This window comes from Sminthopsis crassicaudata, chromosome 1, assembly GCF_048593235.1.
Source record: "Sminthopsis crassicaudata isolate SCR6 chromosome 1, ASM4859323v1, whole genome shotgun sequence".
Taxonomy (NCBI): Eukaryota; Metazoa; Chordata; class Mammalia; order Dasyuromorphia; family Dasyuridae; genus Sminthopsis; species Sminthopsis crassicaudata.
The window spans coordinates 736,969,703-736,988,617 of NC_133617.1; the positions used below are offsets into that span (position 1 = coordinate 736,969,703).

General features: G+C 35.4%; 1 long non-coding RNA gene across 1 annotated transcript; it reads right to left on the reverse strand.

The window, feature by feature from the left end:
* Positions 1-331: 331 nt before the first annotated feature.
* Positions 332-18,668, reverse strand: LOC141555887 (uncharacterized). The gene is made up of 3 exons (XR_012486376.1): positions 18,625-18,668; positions 9,899-9,999; positions 332-417 (listed from the first exon to the last, which is right to left on the reverse strand). It is a non-coding gene; the product is annotated as an uncharacterized LOC141555887 (long non-coding RNA).
* Between the last annotated feature and the right edge of the window lie 247 nt (positions 18,669-18,915).

Here is an 18,915-nt window from a genome sequence, read left to right on the forward strand (position 1 = left end):
CATAATCAAGAGGTCTATTCAAATTGTAGATCAAAGAATTCATTGAGCCCTTCAAGGGCCCACTGAGGTACCATCTCTTATTAGAAGCATTTTCTAATTTACCCAGTTACTGAAATTCTCTCCACTCACTCCAAATTACTATATATTTTCTCTACATGCATTTTGTACATACTAATCTGCATATATGTTCTGTTTTCCTCCCTTACACCCTTGCTTTTAGGAGCAAGTAATTTTCTTTTGTTGGCTTTTTGTCTTTTGTAGTATTTATTATTATCATTATTACTATTATTATTATTATATAAACTATTTTTACCCAAGCTGTGATAGAGTCTTCCAAGCCACCAAACCTTTACTCTAACATGGTAATGTCATTTTGGTCCTCTTGATAACAGAATAACAGAATAACAACCAGCCAACCTGAAATATAATAGATAATTAATGCCCATTGAATTTTAAAAGAATTAAGCTCTGAAATTCTATGATTCTGTTATTCTATAATTTAGAAATTTTAGATATAATAATCACCCAAAAGGGAGATTTTCTTGTGAAATAAAAGCTTGAAACCAATTAGAGAAGCACTAATAAAAATGAAGCAACGGAGTTAATTAGACATTGAAAATCTTCCATTTTCTTTCTCTTTCCTTTCACTTGTGAATCTATTTGTGTTGAAAAGGAGATGTTTTTAAGAGGATTTGGCTAATGGTTCAGAGATAGGTCTTGTGTATTTGCTGAATTCAAATCAGCCTCTTGTCCATCACTAAATCTTTCATGTTCCAGCTAATTAGTCAATCATAATGTAGATTAACCAGTAAGGAATTTGAAGACTTTGTCTACGATAACTAAAGCAAGAGATACATTCAATCAATTGACTCAAAATCAGTCAGACTAATAGTCTAATATCATGTAGTACTATTTTTCCTCTGCCATGCATTATGTAGATGGGATGTCTTTTCCTGCCAATTGATCACATTCTCTTTGACCATAATGTGGACAATAGTAGATTGTCAAGCAACGGCTAGATATCCAACTTTCAAATATGATTCAGGGGGAATTTTTCTTCAACTTACTTTGGAATAAGTATGCATTTTTCCCTAATGGAAAGAAGATAGGTTCCTTGAGGTCAGGGAAAATTATTTTTGCATTTCAGTAACCATAGCCTTATAAGGTATTTGGTGCATAGTAGGTACTTAAAATGCTTCCTAAATGAATAAATGAAAAAATGGTCTCTGTGGTCCTTTTCAATTTTGTGATTCCTTAAAATATGGGAAGAAAAGTATAGACACAGGGAAAAGATGTGTCAATAATGAAGGTGGAGCAAAAGCAAGACTCCATGAATTACATAGATTTGTTTAGTGAACTTAGACCATGATTTACTTGGCTGATATAAAGAATATTTTCACTGCCAAACCCAAGAGCTTCCTTCTACTTTTCTTTTTTGGGATGCTTTTGCCTTCTTCAGCTAAAGAAGGCTTTCTGATATTTTTGTCTCACAAAGAATATTTAATTCTCTTCTCTCTTGAAATGGCAATGCCATTAGCTCATACTTAATCAAAGAACAGAATGATGCAGTGGAAACAGGACTAGATTTAGAATCGCTGTCAAAAGATATGAATTCAGATCTTCTCTTTGCCATTTATTAATGTTGAGTCTCTCAAAATCTCTGTACATCTCAACTTCCTCATCTGTAAAATTAAAATTTGAGGCTAGATTATCTCCTGAACTCATATCCTTCTGTAAATTTATGACGCATTAATATATGATTGAAAGAAAAAGCATTTATTAAGTGTTTTGGTGTACCAGGCTCTATGGCAAATGTTAGGGATACAAACATAAGAAGCCATTCAGTTTCTATCCTCCAGGAGTGTTGAGGTCAGAGATATCACAGAGAAGATAAGTGGTGTCATAATACAATTGATTTTTTTTCCTGAGAGTTATTATTGATTTGATTATTGTTCCTAGAGATAGATATGGAAAGGGCCAAGGTAAGGGGTGGAAGAAGAACATGCATGGGCCAACATGACATGAAGATGTTCAGGAAGCAGCAGGGTGGCTGGTCTGCTAGAAATAGTGAAGTCTCATCATGGAGAAGCCTGGAGAAATTCATGAAAATTTATCTACATAATTCAATGTTTCTTCTTTTCTAAAATAAGCTAAAAACAAATCTAAAACCAAGGCATTTCAACTGGCATTGAGCTGGGTAGAAATACCATAGTCCCATGGAAAAAGCAATGAAATTAAAAACAACTAAGATTTGACTTTCCTTGGCAACAGAAAAACATGGTGGGAAACTGGACTCTGAAGAAAGGCCCCAGATCACACCGAGAAATAAGATCCAAGCTGAGAAGAATTTGGAATTCATCTCTTCTAAGTCCCTGATTTTATAAAAGGAGGAAGTGATATGAATGATTGTATAACATTAGCGGGAGTCATGAATGTTTTCTTTGTGTATGCATATATGTATATATATATATACATATATGTGTGTGTGTGTGTGTATATATATATATATATATATATATATATATATATATATTTATGTTTGAGATTATGTCTGTGAGAGTGTGTGTGCATATGTATGGCCACAAGAGACACATCTGTCACAATTAACAGTTGTCAAGAAGTACAACCTCTCCAAAATAATTCTAATCGGTTGAGTTTCAGAATCAAGATGGATGCCAACTGTTACTGAACCAACAAGCCAAACTATTTCACATGCTTTATACTTGTGTCCCCCCATCCATATCTCTTTTCTCTTCCCATAGTATCCTTTCTTCCTAGATTATATCATATTAAGCTAATGGTCTGTCTTCCAAACTGTCTTTCAGACCTGGGAAAATCCTATAGAAATAGTCCATTCTCCTCAGAGGCAGAATTGGCAGGCCTATTGAATGTGAAATGATTAGAGAATCACTGGAGGGTCATTTTGGCCCAAATTCATCTCCCCCACCAGCCTATCTTAATTTCCCACTGGTACAGAAACTTCATTGAATCAATTACCAGTTTCCATGAAAACATCATAAAAATACTTATCATAGGTCTGGATATTTCACCATCCCTTATTATAACCAGTTTACTTTGTGTTTATAGAGATAGATGATACAGATTGATAGTTGATAGATAAACAGATAAACATGTAGAAATACAGAGATAGACAGGCAGGCAGATAGATTGACAGAGAACTATATAGATTTAGCTAGACATGTAACAATAGAGACAGAGAGGTAGATGATAGGAGAAAGGAAAGAGGTAGAGAGAGGGAAAAGAGAAAGACTGAGGGAGGAAGAGAGAGGGAGAGAGAAAGAAAGAGACAGACAGAAAGAGAAGAGAGATAGATAAGAAAGAGAGAGTGAGTGAGTGAGAAAGAGAGAGAGAAGAGAAGAGGAGATGAGAGACATGGAGTTCAACAGATGTGTATAAATATTGAAAAGTAGAAGATAGAGCATTCAGTAAGTGCTTACTCTATGCCAGGTATTGTGCTGAGCACCAGAAATATAAATTCAAGTAAGACAATCCCTACCTTCAAGGAGTTTATAGCCCAATAAAGGAAGACAATATTTAATAAGGAGTTGGAGAAGGAGTAAAAACATATCTGGGAGTGGGAAGGAGACCATATAAAGCTAATGGAGCAAGTTTATACTCTTCACTTTACACATGAAGAAACTAATGTTCAAAAGAGATAAAATGACTTGTCCAGGGTCACACTGCTAGTCTGAGACAAGAATTGAATTAGGCTTTCCAGACTCTACTTCCAGAGTTCTATCTACTGTGCTTTATTTTATCCTTAAATCTCTTTTTGGAAGAGGTCACCATCTAGTCTCTATAGGCTCACAGAATCATTGATTTGGAACTGGGAGGGAACTTGAAATTTTTTAATCCAAACTTTAACAAATGAGGAAACTAAGGACCAAAGCACTTGTCTTATCTAAAATCACACCAATAGAAAATGGCAGAAATGGAGTTTATACTCAAGCTTTCTGAGTGCAAATGTATCCATCTTTTTGATAACTCTTATTGTCTCAACTCAGTAGTCTAAAAGAGCTCTTTCTCAGGCAATGAAGAGTATACAGAATGAAATGGAACTGAGAATCAGTTACATTCATCACCTCTCTTTTTCTGTTCTTTATAAATTGGAATGTCTGTGGGAGTTTATGATTTAAAAAAAAAGAAAAATAACAGAGAAGGTGAAATCAATGGAGAGCTCAGACCAGGGTCAAACAGCCACCATGAAGTTCATCACAATGGAAGCATAAAGCAGGAGTCAGACATCAGAGCAAAGGAATGGATCAGGAGCCACCTGTCAGCCAGGACAAGAGGCTCAGCAGGCCTAAAGCACAGGGCAAGAAGACTAGGAATTTTATCTGCATCTGAAACAGGCCTGGGGACTAGAAGAGAGAAATTTGGGCCAAGTCCCAGACAAGCCCTGACAAGATGCTTTTGTGAGTGTTGAGACCTAAATAAAAAGCACAATCATTCCACCACCTTTCCAGAGCAACTAGAAAAATGAGGAGACCTCAGAGCACTCTCATGATATATGGAAGAACCCAGAGAAATGCTACAATGATGGATCAGACAGACAGGAACCAAAATAAGAACCAGGATTTGGAAAGGAAAATATGATAAGAACCAGCTAAAATATCCTCGGGAAGAGAAAATTGTTCTGGATGTGACGTGCTAATTTCTGAATTTTCTTCCACCTTGACATAGTCTCCACTGTACCTCATATCATTACCCCCTCCTTACCATCCAAATCAATCAATCCCCTCAGGGTGACAACCTTCATTCTAGTACAATAGAGCTGCAGCCCTGCTAGCTGGGACTGAGTGACCTTGGCCAAAGCCCTTCACTTCTCTGGGCCACAGTTTCCTCATCTTTAAAATCAGAGGGTTAGACAAGGTAGGCTCTTTTGCTAAGAGGCCTTTCACTTCTTCCTCTACCCATGTCTTCCTTCTGAAATAATGTTCTATCTTCTTTGTATGAGTATGTGTGTGTGGAGAGAGAGAGAAAGAAATGGAAAAGATGGATGGATAGATAGATAGATAGATAGATAGATAGATAGATAGATAGATAGATAGATAGATGGTGGATGGTGGATAGATGGATGGATAGATAGATGATAAATAGTTAGATGAAAAATATTTTTTAAAAAGATAGATGAAAGATACCTAGATACATAAATAGAACACAGTGGACTTGTCTTCTCCATTAAAATGTAAGTTCCTTAAAGGATTGTTTTTCAGCATATAGAAAATGCTTTAGGAATACTCATTGATTGACTGATTGACTGACTTGAGTCCTATAGAGTTTGCCTTATAGAGGCATTGAGAGGTCAGATAATTGGAGCAAGTTCACCCAATCAACATATGACTGAGATTGAGCTCAAATTCATGTCTTCCTGGCTTGAAGACCAACTTTATCTATTTCACTAACAGGCCTTAATTTTATGTTACAATTTAAATATATTTTAAACCGGGGTCTGGACCTAATAGGAAATGGCCTATCCCATCCTTTTTGTATAAGTCTGAAATGCACATGTATACTACACCCATCTCTGTACAAGTAGGGGTTATCTATAAAGAGTGAACTGATTGTAGTAAAGCTCCCAGGGCTAAAAGAGTTATGCAACTAGTATCTCCAGATTTAATTACTTATGTTGTCATGGTTGTTGAGTCCTTTTCAATCATGTCCAACTCTTTGTGACTCCATTTGAGGTTTTCTTGGAGTGGCTTTCCATTTCCTTCTCCAGCTCACTTTACAGATGAGGAAACTGAGGCAAAGGGGGTCACAGCTAGTAAATGTCAGAAGCCAGATTTTAACTTAGGAAGATGAGCCTTCCTGACTCCAGTCCCAAGCTCTGTCTACTGTATCACCTAGCTTCTCAGATACTACTCAGATACACAAAGTTGAAACAAGACTTTTATTTGGGAGGCTTACAAGCGAAAATTACTTTTTGAAAGCAATTTGGCCATGATATGAAATAATGAAAACTGACATTTCCACAATGTTTTAAAATGTCTTTATTAAATTATCCCTAGAAAGATCCTAAGTTCCTGGAGAATGGGATATGTTTTAATGTTTGTTTTTATATTTTCAGTTCTTAGTGCTTCCACATAATAAGCATTATATGTTTATCAGTTGATAGATAAACTCCTTAGATCTTGAACAACTTTGTGAAGTAGGTAAGACAAGTATCATCATCATCATCATCATCATTATCATTATTACTCCCATTTTACATAAACTGAGATGGAGAGGATTTAAGAGACTTATCCATCATGAACCTATAACTAACGTGCCTTTGAAGGAGGATTCAAAGTTTTGACCCCCTCAGAAGGACTTTCTCCCAAAGTAGCCCAAATACCAAAGTTTTTTGTACTTCTTAACTCTGTGGCTTTGATTCAAATCATCTTAGAAGATTTATCCACTGGACACTGGAAAATGAAATTTATTACCAAGCAGGACTTGAAGTTCACAAGTACAGTAAAAGTCATCAAAAAGAAGGAATATAAGATAGAGAGGTATTTCATATACTGTCTGACTCAAATTCCTATGTGGCTTAGCTTTACTAAACTACTTTTTAAAATTTTATTTAATTTCCCCTAAGGATGGCTCTCTGGATTGGAGGGAAGAATTCATTTAGAAATTAGAGTAATATAACAATAAATGATAAATAAATAAATAAATATTCATATATATAATATGTACACATATAGTTAAAGAATAACGATAAGGAAATGGGTCAATAATATCACATAAAGGAAAGAGAATAAAGGGATAAACTAAACATTATCCTGCTGTCCACAGATTAAAACAGAAAAAAATGAGGGAAGAAAAGAAGAAAGGGATTGTTCTATGAACAAAGTACAGGAGAGCTTTTAATGAATGTGCTTTGTGAAGTCTCTTTTAAGAGTGCTCTATATGTCAGGACAATAATTGTTTTTCATACATTCTATTTTCCAATGTGAATCATTAGCCCAAATTCTATTAGATAGTCATAAATCTCATTTAGAAAAAGCTCCAAAATGCTCAGGGGTCTTAATCCAATCAAGAGTATCCTATACTAACTGGAGCATCTGGAGAACTTCAACCTTTTTAAAGAATCCCTTTTTAATTGGACTTTCTCCATTGTGCATCTCCTGACACTAGCAAATACCTTTGACAAACATATCTTTGTCTGAAATCATATGACATTAATAATTAGAAAACAATTGACTAAAGAACCTTGCAAAAATGAGAAACATCTTGTTAGAGGAGAATTTATAAAGTACTATTTTATTGTACTAAATTAATTTTTTATCATTGTTAACAAGCATTTATTAAGCACCTACTTAATGTTCCCAGAATTGTACTTATATGTGTACAAAATTAACGTGTGTGTGCACACATGCATTTGTAGGGAAGGACTTTCTCTGCTCTGAAGATAAAAATCATTAAATGAAGCTCCTGTGTTCTGAGTGGACCTTTCATGGGCATTTGTAGAAAAACATGGGAAAGAATCATTTAGGATAAGAATGTGCTAATGGCCCTAGTTAAACCACATTAAATAACAGTTAGATCATGGATCCATTGAAGTATTTAGGAAATATCTCCCAGGGCAAATCATTGCCTTTTTGATTTATTTGAATTTTGTCTAACTAAACCTTAAATTGTCCCTAAGAAGAAGAAAAGTAAAAGCTCTTTGGAAAAGTTGAAAAACTAAAGACCTGATGAATTGACCTCCATGATAAATGGCCAGATGGGATGAGGCAGGGATGCAGCCAGCTCATTAAAAGAGCCATTGGGAAATAAACTGAAAAAAAATCTAAACTATCTACTACTGGGAAAGTGATTTTGGAAAGGGTCCCTACTTAGCTGGAGGAAATTGAAGCAGGATTGATCCAAAGTAGGAGTTACACATTCAGAGAAAATGGGATTCGACAGGCTCTTGCTTTGAAAGATTCATTGGTCAGGGATTTGGACTTTGTATCTTCAGATTATTCTGGTGGACAAGGAACACAGACATGACCTAGTTAAAATATCTTAGGGGATATGAGGAAGAACCTTAGAAATTTTCTATAGAACTGAGGTACAAAAAGACTTGCCAAGGAAGTTTTGAAAACCGATGCTTTGGAGGATCTAGGCTTTAGAGCTGGAAAGCTTTAGGGGGAGAAAGTGCAAGATCCTCATTCACAGAGTGAGAAACTGTATTTTAGAGAGGGAAAGTAACACAAGATCTTGGGTTTAGGGATATAAGGGACTTCTGAGGTGATCTGGCCCAGCCTTCTCAATGGATAGATGAGGAAACTAGGCACTGACAGGCAGAATGATTTGCTCAACAATACATAGCTGGTAAGTAAAATTATGAGGATAACAATAACAATAACATTGCATTTATAAAGTGCTTTAGTAAGGTTTACAAAATGTTTTGCAAATATTAACATATATATATGTATATGTATACATATATGTATATATATATATATATATATATTCTCTCTTTAATCTGAGATTCTTTAGATTTCAAATTCAAACCTATTTCTATTCTACCACATTAAGTGAAAATTTCAGATCAATTCCTCCTCTTTCCTAAGATTTACTGCAGGGATTCTTATTTTGTTTTGCATCCTGTACACATCTTGGGCAGTCTAATAAAGCCAGTGGAATGTTCCTCATAATAATGTTTTTAAATGCACAAATAATTTCATGACCACCACATGCAATTATAAGGTCTACTATAGAGTTACAAACCATAGTTTAAGAAGCTGGAATCTACACCATAGTGAGTGGTTCATTGAGTTGGATTTATTGGGAAGAAAGTAGATTTCCATGTAAGTACTTCTAATTGGTTTCCCATCCTTGATACTATAAGAAAAATAGTTTTAAGTTTTTGCTGAAGAATCAAATAAGGAAAGCCAAGATTAGGGCATATGAGTGTCAGTGTGGTATGATAGAGAGAGTTTACTTTCAAGCCAGAAAGACCTGGACTCAAGCCCCATTTTGACACATACTGTCTAGGTGACCCTGGATAGATCACTTAACTTATCTAATGGCAATTTCCTAAAATTAGAGGGTGCTAATTTACCTAGGTGGAGGGAGTTTCCTTTCCTAGGAGGTCATGGTATTGAAGAAACCACAGGTCCATCTAGTCCCTGGTCTCTAAATACAGGATTTATGTTTTCAGAAAAGTTCAAGATAGAAGGGTTAGTTATCAGAACCATAACTAAAAAGGGGCAGAGTTTAGCATTCAGTTTGTAAGGATAAGTAAAATAGAAATCAACCCAGAGCAGAGAGAGAAAGAGCTGAAATAACTTCCTCCACCATGTCTCATCCATATTGAGGAACATACTTATACCACATACTTTAGTGGGGTTTCTGGTACTTTTCCTAAAGTAAAAATTGCTCCTCCATTGGGCAAGAGAAGAGACCTGGCCCATAGCTGACCCAGACTACCCAAAGCCTGGACCCTCAGAGATTTTAGAACTATCATGAATCCCCTAGAGTTTCCTCAACAACCTCTACCCAGAGGCATCCACTCTGATCACACTAGATTTAGCCCTGAAACAAAAGGCAATTATTCTATTTAGGACTTAGATACTTTCCTTTCCCATCTTCCTGTTTTGCCTTTCTTTGCTTGACCATCAACAAAGCTTGATGGAAAACAAAGAAAAAGTGGGGGAAGAGTCCAATTACTGTTAATGGCATTTGAGTGCTTCACCATCACAGTTTAGGGCCTCAACTTTTTAATAAGTTTCCCGTAATTATTACAAGTTTTTGGTCTAATTCCAGCTGAGGATTTAATGGGACTCATTCTGACAAGATATAGGATATTGTCCCAACAGAGGCTCATTTGGAAATGGGCCACTTGCAATTACTAGTGTGCAGAACTGCGCAAGATTAAAAGCGCCCGCGGTATAATTCCTACCTTGTGGCCCAGGCTCTGTGGATTTGTAGCTCATCCAGCCTGTCCATCTGGGGAGCAAACAGCATGTACTCCTTGATGAGAAACTCTGGCCAACCGACCAGCTGTGAAAAAAATAGATTACTCTTGTCATTTTTTTCTCCTAGGTAATTTGCTGGGAGTAAAAATATAATTTCTTTGAAGGTGTGTGGTTAAAAGAAAATCCCAGGGATGTGTCTGATTTATATTTAAAAGTTCACCACACTTTATTTGTTCAATCTAATGCTTTTTAAACTATACTCTGAATATGGTAGTGTTTCCTTCTAGATTGAACATGAGATGAAAAATGGATTTTTAATATTTGTTGACTCTGAAAATTTAAAGGGGGGGGGAATAAAAGGGAAAGATGAAGGGAAGACTCTTAAAACAAGAGCTGAGAAATACACTGCTGATCTCCAAACAGGAAAGCATACATTATTAAGAAAGCATTAATATAACACTAGAAAAATAGATATGTCCATTGCCCTGGGGATGATAGGTTCAACTGTTAGTCAATGGTTAATCATTGATGAAATCCTGAAGTTACCTCCAGATATCTCCATCAATCATACATTTTGGACATGGTCAGTAGTGGAGTTTGTTTTGTTTCATTTCACATAGTTGTTACAAGGGTTTTGTTTTATCTTATTTTTCAGTGGGAATGTGGCAGGAGAGACAGTAAGTACTTATTAGTTGGAAATTTTTAAAGAAAAAAAAATATCAATCTAAGTCAATGACCTGAGAGTACAGAGAGAAAGGCTACTAACGAACCCTTTGGGTCATTGATATGTGTATGTATGTGTGTAGGTGGGAGTGGTAAGCAATGGAGAAGGTATTCCTGTTTACTAAGTTGGATCAGCTGAGCAAAAAGAGAAAACTGAATATGTCAAAAAGAAATTAGGATGCACAGTATGTGTTCAGTGGAGAGCTAATGATGTAAATTAGAAAATTAAGAATTTGTAATAAGACTTTCAGGCAGTGAGTTACAAACTACAAAGATGGCAATGGGCAGTAGATGGTGTTACTATCTCCCACTCAACACATAAAGTACTCATTATTATGAAATACATTATCTTTATTTGTGAGTTGATTTCCAGCCTTCAGTCATTGAGCTATAAAAAATGCTAAGTTCAGTCAGGCCTATATATGCTATAATGGAAGGAATACTGGATTTGGGTAATTTTCATATATCTCTCATTTTCCACCTGTGTGACCTTGGGCAATGAAATTAAATTCCATGGCTATCAAATGATAATCTGTGATTATTTATTATTTATCAAGTGATAAAATGAGGGTGTTGGACTAATGGGTTCCTAAGAGCCTTTCCATTTCAAATCAATGATCACTGTTCTAAAATTGATCTGAGATTACTAAGATTGACCATTGACTAAGATCATTAGTTGTCACATGATGCATATAAGATTAAAAGAACCTATACACACACTTGTTGGTTAATTGATTATGAAAGGGAAAATACTGAGTTAAACACATCTAGGTCCATCTGTTCACATATTTCACACTTTTATTTTTCTTAAGCTCAGTTAATATCCAACTGAGGTTTCTTGTGTACCTGCTAGGTTGGGAAGAAGCAGTCCAATTGTTTCTAGAAAATAAATTATTTCACGGTAGTAAATTTAAAACATTCTTTTATGCTATTAAAGTACTATTCTGTGAACCGTAACATTAAGGTTATGACACTGCACAAGCCCCTGGTCATACCAAGAAAGTCCATGACTAATTATTCTGATTATGATTTTCTAACCAACACCAATATGTCCATTTACTAGGAAGTGTGTGGTCGGAATGATCAGAATTGTCCACCCATCTTTTGGGCCCCATTTTCCTACTTGTTCTGCAAATGATCTAACACATGCATCATAATAGGTCTTCTTGGTCTGAAATGATACAGGATGGTAAATATATTACAATCTGCCTGCCTAATAAAAATCCAAAGTTCTTTGTGGAAGACCTTTTTGGAGAGTAGGGGGTAGAAATCTAATGTATAAACCGTCTTGACTGTGTAAATTACTCCAGAGTATAGTGTGTGCTTTACCATCAGTGTGGTTAGTTACTATTTCTCCACAATAGGAGTGAGGCCCTGAAAAGGATTATATTCAACAAAAACATAAGATAGGTCTAATGAACACTTTAGAAAGTAGAAAATGAAATATGTCAATTGCCACAATCGTTTGCAGGTTGTCAATAGGCAGACGGGATAAGGCGTCCTACTTCTTCAGTAATAGTGGTAAAATAATATTAAAAAGATGCAAAAGGTGTCAAAAATCAGTTTTTAGAAGATACCTAATCATTATCGTAGCTATAGTTTCTCTCAATAAGAGAGATTTTTCCAAGAAACAAATGAAGTTGAAGAAAATGAATCATTAGTCTTAATAGCATCACTATAAATAAATCCAGAAGATAAAAAGAAATGGCAGTTAAATGGATGGAGGACACACAGGTTCTCCATGAGATAAAAGTATAGGAATTGGTTTTATCATTTATCCAGAAACAATAAGAACCACTAAGTCATGAGACACTAGGTCATCTTCTATTGCATTGCCCATGATCAGCATTTCCAAAAACATAATTGCAGCTTTTGCAATACCTTCCACAGAGGATGAGAAAACCAATAACTGCAATATAACTCTTCAGCTTAAATCAGCATATTCTGGAAAATACGATTCAGGGATAAGAAATGAGAGGGGATAAAGGTTTGTAGACTATTCAGGCATTTTTCATGCCTATATATAAGGAAAGCCTTATTCCAAAAACAAAAGTAAAAAGAGATCAGACATGGTAAGAACAGAAAATATCATAAAAGCAAAAATAATGTCGATTATGTTCTAACACACAGGAAGGGATGGATTATCCATCCCTTGGTGATTTCTAAAAGTTCCATTATTATTTAGCTTATATATCCATTAGAGTTAAGATCAAAATGAATACGAGTCTAGAAGAAATAAAATGAATTCTTTTTTGTGACTGAATTCAATCCAACCTGACTTATTTTAACAAGTTTCAATGAAGAATGATAGGAAATAGATAACAGAATATATAGCAACTATCCCCATTTATTTAAATCATTTGCCACAATGAGGAACCAAAGGAGCCTAGAATTCCCTTAGCCAATAAACATTTCATGGACTTGACAAATAGAAAAATATGGTAACTGCAGATAACATAGGTTAAACTAATATGGTGGAAAATTATTAGTATTACTTCCTACATTGAGACAGAAATAATAGAAATAAAACAAAGTTAATAGAAGGTTTAGCAACAAAATCCAGAAAGGAAAATCAACCTTAAAGGTGAGAAAGGAAAGCAGACGACAGAAAGGATGAAAAAAAAAAAAAAGATCTGTCAAGATTTCTATAACAAATTTTTTTTTCTGCCTCTATGACAATAAAGCTATCACATTTGAAATCAAACAGCACAATCTCCAGAGTGTTTCTTGAGGAATTAGACATGACAATAAAAAAATATAGAAAAAGTAATAGGACTAGATCAACTACACAGAGGAGATTGAGTCAACATAATTTTAAGGGCGCTAAGGTATAATGTAATATTCTCTGGTTCGGTTTTCCTTGGGTATCTCTGGGTTCTTGAGAGCAACTTTCCTTTCAGTTCAGTAATCATCACATGAGTAGCCAAGGATTAAAGTCCAAATCCTTTATATTCCCTTTCAAAGTCTTGTCTTCTTTTCTGGGGCTCAGTTAGCTTTCTTAGAGGCCTATCTCTCTCCTTGGTTCCAAGAGCTTGAGATCCCGCCTGTCTTCTCTGCCCTCTGAATCTCTCTGAATGAATCCTGGCTGAGACTCCCAGCTTATATGCTGTACACTGAGTATAAACCACTCATTATATAACTAGGAAACCATTTTTGTTGTAAGATTAAATCAATCATATTGAACCATGATAAACTAGATAACCATTGTCTCCTCAATTCCACTTAGTTAGTACCTTGTAAGAATACTTTCTTTCAAGTTCAGAGTTCTGGCCCTAACAGTATGGATTCTTAGCTTATCTGAAAAATGGAAGGATACTAAATTCTTGGGGGGGAGGGATCACAGAGCTTACTAATGATGAAAAAAATTGATAAAAATTTGAAAAAAGCCAATGACTCCTAGACTATTTAATTATTTTTCCATGGTGACAAAATTGTGAGAATAATCTACACACATATCAAAGCCATTATTGTTTAAAATTATATATGTATATATATATATGCATATATGTATATGCATATATATATATATGCTATGGAATAGAAGACTTTTCAAACAATTTATTAGAGCCAGCAACATATTTACCATGACACAACTGATAAAAAGTAAATAATATCAAATCTCACTGTGTTTAGTATTTGTTGACTATAAGAAAGAATAAAATGGTGCCTGTCAAAAGTGTCTGCTGGTTTGGGGGAGGTTATACAGAATAGTCAATAAGTCAATAAGCATTTAGTAGTTCCAGGCATTGTACTAAATACTAAGGATACAAAAAGACACAAAAGGTAGTCATTGCCTTCAAAGAGTTCCCAAATTAATGGAGGAGATAAGTAAACAAATATGTACAGATAATTTATCTTTGGATAGGAAAAGATTAATGGAGGGAAGGACACTGGAATTAAGAGGTTGGGAAAGGCTTCCTTTAGGAGGTGGGATTTTAGTTGGGACTTAAAGGAAATCATGGAAACCTGTAGGTAAAAGGAAAACATTGCAGGAATGGGAGAGATCCAGATAAAATAGAGTCCCTTGGTCATGAAACATCAAGAAAAGTCAAATGGAAGAATTCCTAAAAGATGATAAGATCCTCCCAATGCATCTGCTTTCTCATGGCTTTGTACTGAATTACAACAAGTTCCAGAGTATTGCCATCTCCTTATGGACTTAATGAACTCTAAACTCTCTTCCATTTGTAAATCTGTGATCTGAATGAAATAAAACCTATAATGACTCAGAAGCATTCCATTTAATTATCTACATAAAAGAAAACAAAAAAGTATATTTTTCTGACCTACAGTCTGCAGCTAGAATTAAAAAAAAAATCCATCCATTAATATATATAATATAAAGAGATACTGTAGGTGGATAATAACCTGGGTCCAGAAGTGAATTGAAGTTAAAAAAAAAGTGGGATGAATGTCCTGAAAAATTATGCTTTGCTTCCATCTTTTCCATTTCAGATCATAAGATTCTCATCTCTTTAACATCAATCCTCTTCCAGTATATGACTGTGAACTATAGAATATAATAATTCTTTGAAGAATTAAAGTTTCTAGTCACCCAAAAAGGCAATGGAGAGGTTCATGTTAGTTAGGAGGCAGAATATTACCAACAAAGGATTGTGAAGGAGAAATCACATAAAGAATATTTATCATTAGAGAGGTGTATTACTGTGAAAGTCAGTAGGCTCAACATTTAATGAGAATAAGGGACAATCCACATGCCCCAGTGGTTTCCACCCAAAGTGTATGTGGCAGTGATCCCTGTGGAAAACTAAGAGAAGAACAAAGACAAAGAAAGTTGCACAGGATGCAAGGCTATGGAGGAGTTACAACTTGTATTATGTAGTGAAGGAAGAGTGTTAGAGTCTTACTAAGTGCTAATGAGATAAAGAATTCAATAAAACTTACAGCATAATTCATGCACACCTTTATTCTAAATAAACTTGAAATATGAAAAACTTAATTGAGCAACAAATGGTTTGTTCTACTTTGTTATTAGATTAGTTCGATTGGTTTTTGTGTTTATTACTTGTTTTTACAAAATCAACTCAATTTCTGATAGTTAAATATTCTGTTGGTCCAGACAAAATCACTTTGAGATTATGACACATTAAGAACAAGTCTTTCCTTTCCTTCCCTTACTTTTCCCCATTCTCCAGAGACATAGTGAATCTGTATAATTGTAAGCCTAGATGATGTGTGATTCTCTACATATTAGAGGATCCCCTGATTTAGGGCTTTATGAATAATCCCTCTCTTGGCACTAAGGAGTCATCAGTCAAGCCTTAGGTCAAAAATATAATGCTCTCAAAAAGTTAGGGAGATGGCCAGAGACCAAGTCTACAGGATGCCAAACCAACTGGCTTAATCCCTAAAAAGATTGGACCAAATAGCCCATGGTACCATGTTGATAAAACAAATCATTCAAGTATTTTTACCACCAATCTCTTTGGTCTCCATGGCTTACCTGTTATCAAAAGATGATATAGGAAATAGGTGTTTCAGAATCTAGACATTTATATCTGTATCCTTGCTCCCACATTTTCCATGCTCAGTCCCATAAGGCCACACAAAAAAAAAATCACTGCAAAACTATTTGTTATAAAGCAGATGCAACATAGCCTGCAATGGATAGAAAGATGATCCCAAAATCCTTGGGAACTGGATTTCAAGTCTTATCTCTAGTATTTATTGTCTCAGAAACTTTGGGTAAGCCACTGTACTTCTCAAAATCCCAAGAAATTCTCTAAGACTCTAAGATGCCAAGAAGATTCTTAATTACATTATTCTTCATCCAGAAATTCCTGTTATCAATGAAGTCCAGTCCCTGTCCCCTGTTATAAAGTGGAATACAATATAAATTAAAGTCTTTGTGAATCCCATATTATAGGATTCCAATAAAAAGGAGATCAGCCTATAACTGCCCTCACCATGTTATAAATCCAAAAGGTAAATATGTCCATATTCTCACAATTGTAATAGATTATTACTCAAATGGTACAAAAGAGTGGGGGAGGAAAGAAAGAGGAGGAACACCTTACAAGATGGGATCTTAGATTTCAGAATTCCCCATGAAAAAAGTGCTTGTGTCATTCAAGATTTATACTTTACTGCTCAAAGTCATTGTTATTGTCATACTGTCAGTCTATCAGAAATGGATCTTTTGGTTTTTTAGCTATTGTTTTATTGTCTAGACAAGAAAATAATAGAAAATATAAAAACAGAATAAATTTAAAAGATTGTTGTGAATATATTATTTTTAAATCTATTAACCTGTTTATATTTTTATTTAAATTTTTACTTTTAGGTTATATATGTACCTTCATTTTTAACTTTTTTCCATGAGTCCTTTTGGGAGGAAAAAATCAGAAGAAGGAAAAATAATGAGAAAGAAAAAAAGAGGTAAGAATAGTATGCTTCAATCTACATTTAGTCTCCATAGTTCTCTCCATGAATGCAGATGGCATTTTCCATCCAAAATTTACTGGAATTGCCTTTGATCACTGAATTTCTGAGAAAAGCTAAGCCTATCATAGTTGATCATCACACAATCTTCCAAAGAAATACTTTTTTTTCATTCTTTTGGTATTGTTTTATTGCTTCTTGATTTCTCATAGTCATTAGCTTTCATTTGCTCTCTTATTTTTGAGGAATATTTTTTCTCAGTAAGCTTTTATAATTCCTTTCCCATTGGCCAATTTTGCTTTTTAAGGCATTTTCCTCTTCATTAGCTTTTTATATTTCCTTTCACACCATTCTCCCAATTTTCCCCCTATCTCTTTTACTTGATTTTCAAAATCTCTTTTGAGCTCTTTCAAGACCTCAGACAAATTCTTATATTTCTTGGAGGTTTTAGATGTAGGAGCTTTTTACTTTTTTATCTTCTTCTGAGTGTGTGTTTTGATCTTCCTTGTTACCATAGTAACTTTCTATGGTCAGAACTTTTTTCTATTGTTGGCTCATTTTCCCAGCTTATTATTTGACTTTTCTATCTTAAAGTAGGGCTCTGTTTCCAAGGTGGAGGATGCACTATCCCGAGCTGTTTTCAAAGATCCTTCTAGGGACCTAACCACAAGCACTCTTTTCTACCTTGGAATCAAGGAATGCCCCTTCTCCACTATTGTTATAAACTATAGTGTGCTAATGAGACAGACTCCTTCCTCAGTGCTGGTAAAGAGACTTCTTGTGAACTGAAGCCTCCAGAAGCTACTGCCAAAACTACTCCTGGTTTGCTGATTTCCCAAGGCTCTCTCATCCTACTGACAAATCTTTCCTGCTAACTTTCCAAGTCACCTTTGATGGTGGGCTGAAAAATGTTCCATTCCATTTTTTTGTGTGTTCTGATACTCTAAAATTTGTTCAGTCATGATGTAGAGGGATTAGGGGTAGTTTGGGGGCAAGCTCAATGAATCCCTGTCTTTATTCTATCTTGGTTCTTCCTATCCCCTATCATTACATAATCTTGCTGTTGCTATGTAGAATGTTTCCCTGGTTCTCCATACTTCACTCATCATCATTTCATATAAGTCTTTCCAGGTGTCAGAAATGGATATGCAACATAAATATTCTTGACTACTAGACAAATTTCATTCATTAAATCATGTTATCTCTTACAGCCAACCTAGCTGGAAAAAAATAATTGTACACCACTAATCACATTGGAACCAAGATCTTCAGCTGTATGGTGTAACATGCACTCCTTGCAGTTACAATTACTAGTCTGTCCTAGGCCCAACAGAGTACCTTTGACCACTGACCTTTGCAGTGTCAACTCTACCCGGCTTGCCTCCTCTGAGGCCTTCAAAGGTCTCTGGCCATGATCTCTTGAATCTAGTTTAATAACCGGTAGCGCACTCAAGAACAGCCACATGTAATCTTAAAAGCCTTTATTATACCTACCTAGATAATGTCCTGACTGATGCCCTGACTTGTTGGTTCCCTAGGGGACACCTGGTCTGAAGACCCATGTGTTCACTAACAAACTCCTTACCTCTCTCGGCTATCCATCTGCTTGGCTCGGCTACCCCAGGTTAGGGAACCAGGTTAAAGAGAGCAACTGCTGTCTGCAGTGGGCTTATAAAGGAAAGGGCCTGTGAGGTCACACACAGCCAATCAGGGAGAGAGTCATCACCCATTACAAAGCTATCTCAATATGGCCAAGATCTCACCCACAGGGAAGTCCTAATATCCACAGAGATTACTTCTGGGCCTCAATCTCCTGTTGGGCTGTGGCACCCATTTAAAGGGCCCTTACAATTCCCTTCTCTTGTTTTGTGGGAAC